Here is a 10,000-nt window from a genome sequence, read left to right on the forward strand (position 1 = left end):
GTGTGTGTGTGTGTGTGTGCGTGTGCGCGTGTGTATGTGTGTGTGTGTGTGTACGTCAGTGTGTATGTATGTATGTATGTATGTATGTGTTTGTGTGTGTGTGTGTGTGTGTGTGTGTGTGTGTGTGTATGTGAGTGTGTATGTGTATATGCGTGCGCGCGTGCGCGTCTGTGTGTGTTCGTGTACGTGAGTGTGTGCGTGTGGTTGAATGGGGATAGAGAAAGAGAAGAGAGAGTGAGAGAGAGAGAGCCAGATAGAGAGAGAGACACACACACACACAGAGACACACAGAGAGAAGCAGAGAGCGTGAGTGTGTGGGGGTGTGTAGGGGCGGGGGTAGGAGGGGGGGGGGGCCGTATTGAGTGAAACAGGACACTGGCTTCTTGGGTAGGGGCTATTGTTTGCACAGGGAGGGGAGAGAGCTGGGGGGCGGGGGGGGGGGGAGTGGGGGTGAAGTGTAGTGGGTGGGTAGTTGGGTAGGTAGGCTTCGATTTGTGTGTGTGTGTGTGTGTGTGTGAGAGAGTGAAGTTAGTTTGGGCTGTTCTCGTAGTAGAAGTGGCAGTTGTAGTCAGTGGTTGTAGTTATACGTGTCGGTCACACGCTAAAACCACGGGGAGGTGTTGTGGACAGTACACAGGTGAGATAGTTTGGCTTCACCAATTTTTTTTCTATTTCATTTTTTATTTATTTAATGTTTTATCTATTTTTTCGGAAGGAGGTTTGGGGGGATGGCGGTGGTTGCGGGGGGGGGGGGGGGGGGGGGTGTTGTTGTTGCAGGGGGTGGGGTATATCGGGTGGGTGGGGAGATGGGGGTGTAGGAGCTGTGCTGAGCGTGTGCATGTTTGCATAATTTTTTGTGCATGCACACACACACATGACTCGAACGAACGTAAGCGTCTACAGAAAGTTTCAGGGAACGTTTTTGTTGATGTAATTTGGTGCATGAGGTCTGTATAGATACATGATTCTAAAGTATCTTGTCGTTTCTTTTTTTTCCTTTCTATACGGTCTTTCTTTCGGAACATTTTTGTCGTTGTAAAGTTTCATGCGGTGTATAGATACTCAAGTCTACAGTATCTCGTTTCCATTTTTGTTCTATACGTATTTCTTTGGGAACATTTTTAATGTTGTAAAGTTTCATGCTGTCTATAGATATGTAAGTCTAAAGAATTTCTTCGTCAGTTCAGTTCCCATTTTATTTTCTGTTTTTGATTTTGTGGCTGCCTTCACCTCTACACTCCATCTCGATCACTACGATCGGCTTCGGATCCACTCTGTTTACGCCATACCCAGATTCAAACACTCGACTGTTGGCCGCCGATCTTTCTCTGTCTCTGGACCTTGCGATTGGAATGAACTTCCTCTTTCGCTTCGTCAAGTCTCCACTCTCAGCTCTTTCAAGTCTGGCCTTAAAACCCACTTCTTCCCAAAATAGCCACCATTGCCTGCCCTTCCTTGTCTTTAGTTTCTACAGTTTTAGAGTTAAGCATGCGTGTGATTGACTGGTGCGAAAACGCTTTGGTTTGTCTCTGCACAAGATTCAGCGCTATATAGATACCATTATTATTATTATTGTATTTCTACGCGTCTTTCTTTCTTTCTTTCTGTTCCCCCTTGCAGTTCCTTACACGGTTTAATATTTCCTTTTTTCCCCCCAATTACCTTTTCTTCGCAAGTTTTCACTCTTGCGTTTTAAATTTGAAGTGATATACGATTGTAGGATAGGTTTACTTTTGCGCTGACAGTCGTTATTTGACAAACTTTCACGTATTTGCTATGGAGCTTCACATTCAGTTTTAACGAGAGATTGGTTTCAGGAAACGAAGTTGCGCGTGAGTATAGCTTTAAAATGTATGCATCAGATTCAGTGAAAGTGAATCGTTATTTGTTGGGGAAAAGGCGTGTTCAGGCAATATAGATTATGATTGGTTTCGTGATTGTTTTTTTCAAGTTTCACACGTGGTTGTGTGTCTGTTTCGGCCAGTAGTTTGTTGTTACCGTTAGGTTTTGTGTGTGTGTGTGTGTATGTGTGTGTGTGTATGTGTGTGTGTGTTTTGAATTAAAGCAGGCAGGACGTCTAGTAATGGTAATTACATAATGGCTATTGCGGTGGGGGTGATTGCAATATTTGTATTTCTTTTTTTTTTCTTTTTTTTATTTATCACAAACAGATTTCTCTGTGTGAAATTCGGGCTGTTCTCCCCATGGAGAGCGCGTCGCTACACTACATGTATACAGCGCCACCCATTTTTTTGGTTTTTTTTTTTTCCTGCGTGCAGTTTTGTTTTTCCTATCGAAGTGGATTTTTCTACAGATTTTTGCTAGGAACAACCCTTTTGTTGCCGTGGGTTCTTTTACGTGCGCTAAGTGCATGCTGCACACGGGACCTCGGTTTATCGTCTCATCCAAATGACCAGTAGTAGTAGTGCGCGTTGTATCAGCAGCAGCAGCAGCAGCAGCAGTAGCAGCAGTAACAACAGTAGTAATCTTTTTTGTTGACGTTATAGCAAAAAGACGAGGACTGCATACTGACTATTATCGTCGCCGTTTCTATCGTCATCATCGTGTGAGTGTTTACACAACAGGATGCGCACAATAGGATGCGTTTATGCGTGTATGTGTGTATATGTGCGTGTGCGTTGGTGCGTGCATACGTGCATGTATGCGCTTGGCGTGTGTGTGTGTGTGTGTGTGTGTGTGTGTGTTTTGTGCGCTTAGAGTTTATTTCATCAAGATTTTGCGCCTTATAAATACCATAATTATTATTGCAATGATTATTATTATTTTTAATTTAAAAAATATATTGCTGTTGTTGTTATAAATATTATTATTGTTATTTATCACTATTATTTTTTAATTAAAAAATACTGTTGTTGTTATTATTATTAATTCTTTTTTAATTTAAAAAAATATTTTATTGTATTCATTTTTTTTTCTCAAGGCCTGACTAAGCGCGTTGGGTTACGCTGTTGGTCAGGCATCTGCTTGGCAGATGTGGTGTAGCGTATATGGATTTGACCGAACGCAGTGGCGCATCCTTGAGCTACTGATACTGATACTGGTGTGTGTGTGTGTGTGTGTGTATTTCCGCCTCAGTATCAATCTGTCTGTCTGCGCACACGCACGCGCACGCTCAGTCGTAAAGATGTTTTCAATAACTCTCTCAAACAAGCAGTCAGTTGTAGGCCTATTGTCAGGAGGAACGTGTTAACCCATGGACAGTCCTGGCTAGTCGTCCATAATGGTTAACTCACTCAGTACGGCCAGTCCTCTCTTCTCCTCTACACAGACCCCTCGGATGTCCAGTGGGTGTCTGAATGACCCAACCTTTAGCTTCCGTCGTCAGAATTGTGGTATTCTTTGTCAACATTCACCTCTTCAGTGTAAGAGCCTTCCGCTTGCAATATTTTGATGGTGGTAATTGGGGTGAAACGCTGTTAACGTCGTCTCTTTCGCCGTTCGTATGGAGAGAGTTAATCTCAGTCCCACTCGGAGGATGTTTAACGACACCACGTGACCCTGGCTGTCCTCTGGGCACCCAATAAAACACCAGTGCAGGTTGCACGCGAAACAAAAAAACGGAGCAACAAATAAACTGCATTGAATGCGAAGCGGTAGACTGGAGGGATTAAAAAAAAAGAAAAAATTAAAGAAAAAAAAAAGAAAAAAAAAAGAGGATGGTGATTCAGACAAAAAAAACAACAACAACAAAAAACAAACCCTTTGGTAAGAAAGGGGAACAGAAGATGGACGGGATAGTTGGAGGAGGTGGGAGGGTGGGGGGGAAGGAAGGAGGTTGAGGACGTGTGTGTGTGTGTGTGTGTGTGTGTGTGTGTGTGTGTGTGTGGAAGGGAGGGTGGGTGGAGGTGGAGGATGGCGATAACTACAATTACAAGCAAGAGAGGTAAAGACTAAGACAGACAACGTTTTGAAGAAAAGGTGCAGAACAAAGCAGCTATACAATTAATATGATGACCATTAACCCTTTCACCGCCAAGCTCGCATTTATGCACAGGCGTGGTAGAGGACCCATGTCACTGAAAGGTGACCATTCCTTGGTCTGTTATCCATGAACCTACTGCTCTTAATGTTCGGTGGTAGGATAGGCCATATTGTCTATACATCGCAGGGGGATTCCCCAGCTATTCTTAGCCACTGTCTTTTCTGTGTTTATACCTCAAGGGAATTTTGTACTCTAAATTGACTGGCGGTGAAAGGGTTAATCTAAAATGATACGCGTTTCACTGAACGTGCGATGATTTGAAAAGAAGGAGTAGGGGCAGTTGGATGGGGAAAGGGGGCGGGGATGGGGGGCGGGGGGGGGGGGCAAGCGAGGGAAGAATGAAGCAGGGGGAGGGGGAGGGATGGGAAGGTGAGAAGGGGTGTGGGGGTAAATTCAAGAAAAGCCAGAGTGCAGGCGTTAAAACAAGAAGACATGCACAACTATATTGGGATTTAGTTTGCAAAAACTAAGTCAGTCAGATAGTCTAACTCCCCCCCCCCCCCCCCCCCGGAGCATAGGTCGCTCACAACAGTCCGCCAGAGTCCTCTGTCCTGGGCTGCCCTTTCCAATTGTCTCCAGGTGTGACCCATCTTCTTGGTGTCTGCCTCGAGGTCACGTCGCCAGGTGTTTCTTGGCCTTCGTCTCTTCCGTTTACCGATAGAAGGGGGGGCGTCGGCCCTGTCTCATACATGGTAGTTTCCGTAAACTCACGGCTTTCACCACATGGCGTCATATGTCCTCTTGACGAGGAACCGTCCTCTTCCAGGGTAGCAAAAACTAAAAGTGAACTAAACTAAGCTAAAATAAGACAAATAATGATAATAAGGGGTTGGGTGGGTGAGGGGATAGGGAGGGAGAGAGTGGTGTGAAGCTTTGAGGGTTTTTTTTGAAAAGCGCGGGGGAAGGGGTGGGTGGTTGGGGGGGGGGGGGGTGGGGGGGGGGGTGAAAGAGATTGGTTGGTAAGCGGAGGGGTCATGAATGCTGCTGGATCATTTGGTCATCGGACAGGACATAATGGTTAAAACTGAGCAAAAAAAAAAAAAAAAAAAAAAAAAAGCATTCAGTCATGCTACCATTATGAACAACAGTGGAGCGATGGACTAGCCGGTATCTACGGATTCGAGTCCCATATGCGCGCGGTGTTTTTTTTGGTTTTTTTTGTTTGTTTGTTTTTGTTTTTTAATCAACCCTCCACTAGACCTTGAGTGGTGGTCTGGTGCTAATCTTTCGAAGGGGACGATAAACATAGGTCCCTTATGCAGCATGCACTTAGCGCACGTGAAAGAACCCATGGCAACAAAGGGGTTGTTCCTAGCAAAATTTGCTGAAAAAAAATTCCACCTTGATAGTAAAAGAAAACAAACAAACCATTTACAGAATTTAAAAAAAATGGCTTTACAATGTGAATCCGTGTTTTGCTCGCGGGAGAGCAGCCCGATTTTCACGTAGCGAAATCTGTTGTGACGAAAACAGAATACAATACGTTACAAAAGCCTAGGACATAATACAACACAATAGCATCAATTGCATACAATAGCCTGCAATACAGTACAATATAATACAACACAATACGATATCCTACAATACAAATCGGTAGAAGACAACAGCTATGGCGGCAACAACAACAACAACATAACTACCCTTCATGTACATTGGATTCCTCTGCATAGACTTAAAGCTGCTTTATTTAATTAATTAATTTATTTATTCATTTCTTTATTTATATATTTATTTATCTGTTATTATTTTTTTATCATTATTATTATTTTTAAAATTTTTTAAAGTTATTATCATTATTATTATTACCTTTATTTCTTTTTTTGTACGCTTATAGCTGACTTCATCAAGTTTTTGCGCCTTATACATATTACAATTATTAGTAGTAGTTCTTTTTTATGTATCAAATTTATCTATTATTTATTTACTCTTTTTTTTTCTCAAGGCCTGACTAAGCACGTTGGGTTACGCTGCTGGTCAGGCATCTGCTTGGCAGATGTGGTGTAGCGTATACGGATTTGTCCGAACGCAGTGACGCCTCCTTGAGCTACTGAAACTGAAATTGAAACTCCCCGAGGAAAGCGCTTTGATTTGTCTCTGCACAAGATTCAAAGCTATATAAATACCATTATTATTATTATTATTGTTACTATTATCAACAAGAGAGGCAGGCCTTCAAGACTCACTTGTGATACACTTTTAAAAAAAAATCCAAGCTTTTTATGTATTGAGTATAATTTCAAAATGTAATGTTTAAGATGAGAAAGATCAGTTTAAAGTAAATTAAGTCCCCTAGCATTAATTACAGAGTATTTTCCCTTTTTTACTATCTGCACCAAAACGTTTGCAAAATAAATAAAACTTCCATACTGAGCAAAAGAAGTTCCTGTTTGAACAGAAAATGATAATAATGACTGCTCTTGTTGTTGGATAAGAATATCAGATCAAAGTGCAAAGTTTAGAGAATACAAAAAATACAAATATAACAGTAAATGCAGTTTGCATATAATTAGTCTTCTTTTTTATTTTTTTGTGCCCATCCCAGAGGTGCAATATTGTTTTAAACAAGATGACTGGAAAGAACTGAATTTTTCCTATTTATATGCCTAATTTGGTGTCAACTGCCAAAGTATTTGCAGAGAAAATGTCAATGTTAAAGTTTACCACGGACACACACACACACACACACACACACACACAGACAACCGAACACAGGGTTAAAACATAGACTCACTTGGTTTACACAAGTGAGTCAAAAATAACCGTAATCCGGCGGCATCCATTGTTGTGTGTACTTGCTGTCTGCAAGTGGCTGTTGTTTTACTGTCATGGTAGATAAATCTACAGACTGTTGCCATGGACAACTCTCTTGTTGCCCTGCGTCCATTAATTTTACGCAGTTAAATGTTTTGTATTTGTATATGTATTTCTTTTTATCACAACAGATTTCTCTGTGTGAAATTCGGGCTGCTCTCCCCAGGGAGAGCGCGTCGCTATACTACAGCGCTACCCATCTTTTTTTATTTTTTCCTGCGTGCAGTTTTATTTGTTTTTCCTTTTCAAGTGCATATTGCAGACAGGACAACGCTTTATCGTTTCGTCCGAAAATATGATGCTGCTGCTACTGTTGATGATGATGATGGTAACAATAATGATAATGATAATGAGTATGATAATACACTACTACTACTACTACTACTACTACTGCTGCTATTACTACTACTACTACTACTGAAGGTAAGGGTGAATTGAAAAAGCTGAAAAACTTGCTGTCAAGCACGCGCGCGCGCGCGCGCGCGCGCACACACACACACACACACACAGAGAACGAACGGACGAACGAACGAAAATGTTTTAATGAACTTTGTCCATAGATCACAATTCAAAACCAGGGGACTGGGGGTGGGCATGGGAAGGGGTATTATAACACTTGAATAGATGACACAATATCATAATGTTCACGGACTTGACATCAATTCTACTGAATTAGGTCTGAGTGTATGATTTTTCCTTTTGATCGCATGGAAAATAGATTTTGATACATGGCAATTTCTCTGCTTGTTGTTTGATCGGAGAAGTGAACTAAGAGACATGTTTAAACAGTCTTGAAGAAATTTTGTCCGTAAATCAATATATACAGAACAAACAAACAAGAAATGGTATTCATCTTCCAGTTCACCTTGACAAAAAAGGACAATGCTTTAAAACATCATTTTCAGTGTACCTATTAACATTATTATTTAAAGGAAACACATTAAATCTGGCCTGAGACAACGCCACTCTGAAACAATATTCATCAGCATTTGTTATGTATTTTTCTTTTTCAAATATAACTTTGAATGATCTGTACCATGAATATCTGTCTCTGAGAAAGAGACAGAGAGAGAGAGACAATGAATGAATGAATGAATCTTTATGAATGAATCTTTATTTTCCAACGGTGAAGATATTAGCACTTTGGCCGACTTACACAAGTCGAGAGAGAGAGAGAGAGAGAGAGAGAGAGAGAGAGAGAGAGAGAGAGAGCACCAGTTTATTGACAGTTTTTTTTTACAAGGCAAAAAATAGCCAGGTTTCAAAACACAGGTCACCGAACACAAAGAAAGATACACAGACATACACAGACTTTCAGACACACACAGAAGCACACAGACACACATACAAAGACACACACACACACACACACACACACACACGCATAAAGATATTGCCTGGCACTAGTAAAAGTCATTGTGCTGGCTGTGAATGCCATCATGAGGAATATCTTTGCAGGTGTCCCCAGACAACGAGGACGTCCCATCTCCACTTCAGCAGAGAGACCACCCAGGAGGTGACTCCCATGGACTGAAAACTACGTTGTATTTATGCTTTTCCCTCACCACCACCCACCCGGCGTCCCTCTTCTTTCTTTCTTTCCTTTTTTTTTTTTAATCACAACAGATTTCTCTGTGTGAAATTCGGGCTGCTGTCCCCAGGGAGAGCGTGTCGCTATACTACAGTGCCACCCATTTTTTTTTTTTTTCCCTGTGTGCAGTTTTATTTGTTTTTCCTATCGAAGTGGATTTTTCTACAGAATTTTGTCAGGAACAACCCTTTTGTTGCCGTGGGTTCTTTTACGTGCGCTAAGTGCATGCTTGCACACGGGACCTCGGTTTATCATCTCATCCGAATGACTAGCATCCAGACCATCACTCAAGGTCTAGTGGAGGGGGAGAAAATATCGGCGGCTGAGCCGTGATTCGAACCAGCGCGCTCAGATTCTCTCGCTTCCTAGGCGGACGCGTTACCTCTAGGCCATCACTCCTTCTTTGAAGCTGTTTTCATGAAATCACACAACAGATTCACCCCCTCCTCAGCAGACACAACAGTACAGCGAATCCATTCCAACAGCCAAGCCACACAGAACCGAGAATTCAGTTCTCGTTCTAGTGGGAAATTCTTGGGTGAGAGACAGATGGTTTCGGATCAACTTTAGAGTGATATAAAAGAAAAAAGTGACTAACGAAAGATCTTGTGTGAGAATTTTACGAGGGGATGAATTTGGTTGTGTGTGTGTGTGTGTGTGTGTGTGTGTGTGTGTGTGTGTGTGTGTGTGTGTGTGTGTGTGTGTTGACCGACGATTTACTTTCCGGTACATTAATTTTTACTGCAGGACAGTCTGAGAAGAAAGCAAGGGGACAGAGTTACCTAGGGATCCTGGAACTGCTGAAGTGATCCATGTTTTATTTCGACCTTGATATTGATCATCGTTTGTGTGAACCACTGAGGGACCGGAGTTATCACAAAAAGCTGTGTTTGTTACCAGGAAATCTTTCTGACGAAGAATCGTCTTGTGGAATTTTTCGCAAACAGATACATCCATTTGGAACTTTCCATTAAGATAAAAGGAGAATCACATTAAAAAAAAAGATTGTCAGAAAAAGAGAAAATATATCCATTTGGAACTTTACATTAAGATAAAAGGAGAATCACATAAAAAAAAGTTGTCAGAAAAAGAAGAAAAAAAAACCCACTTCTATCTGCCTGTGTTTTTCTGTTGCTAGGTGGCAGAAAACAAGAATCAAACTATTAACATTATCAACAAAGTGGACTTGTGAATTTGACAAAGCAGTGGGTGGCGAGACGAGTTAATTAAACGGCCACCCCGGTTCCCACAACAACTGCATCAAAAGAAAAAAAAAAGCCGGCATCACGGACTAAAACCAGAAAACAAAAGCTCTTTAAACAGCTCTTGAAATCGAGTTACCATTAACAAACTGAAACAGGAAAACAAAACAAACAAAGCAAGCTGTTGAAAGGATACAAAGAGTGAGTGAGTTCCAGCACCACCATCCAAAATAAAAACAAACAAGAAACACAGCAGCAGTAACAACCGAACACCCAACGTGGTGTGAGAAGAAGAAGCAGAGCCTACAGCACACATCACCGACCCTTCCACCACCCATTTATCCACCAATCCACCCATCCATCCATCCATTCATCCATCCATCCACCCACCCA

The 10,000-nt window shown here is 41.8% G+C and overlaps 1 long non-coding RNA gene across 6 annotated transcripts in view; it reads left to right on the plus strand.

The window, feature by feature from the left end:
• The first annotated feature begins 505 nt into the window (after nt 1-505).
• LOC143281622 (uncharacterized) overlaps nt 506-10,000 on the plus strand; it is a 9,576-nt gene continuing 81 nt past the window's right edge. Inside the window, exons 1-5 of one of the 6 annotated variants that reach the window (XR_013055141.1) lie at nt 558-637; nt 2,942-3,061; nt 8,273-8,330; nt 8,840-8,943; nt 9,544-10,000. The exon at nt 9,544-10,000 is cut by the window's right edge and continues 81 nt beyond it. This is a non-coding gene — a long non-coding RNA (uncharacterized LOC143281622). Of the gene's footprint in view, nt 638-907; nt 948-2,507; nt 2,567-2,941; nt 3,062-8,272; nt 8,331-8,839; nt 8,944-9,152 lie in introns of those variants that run through there. The other 5 variants (XR_013055144.1, XR_013055142.1, XR_013055143.1 and 2 more) reach the window with 5 other exon arrangements.

The sequence above is a fragment of the Babylonia areolata genome, chromosome 4 (assembly GCF_041734735.1).
Source record: "Babylonia areolata isolate BAREFJ2019XMU chromosome 4, ASM4173473v1, whole genome shotgun sequence".
In the NCBI taxonomy this organism is placed as follows: Eukaryota; Metazoa; Mollusca; class Gastropoda; order Neogastropoda; family Buccinidae; genus Babylonia; species Babylonia areolata.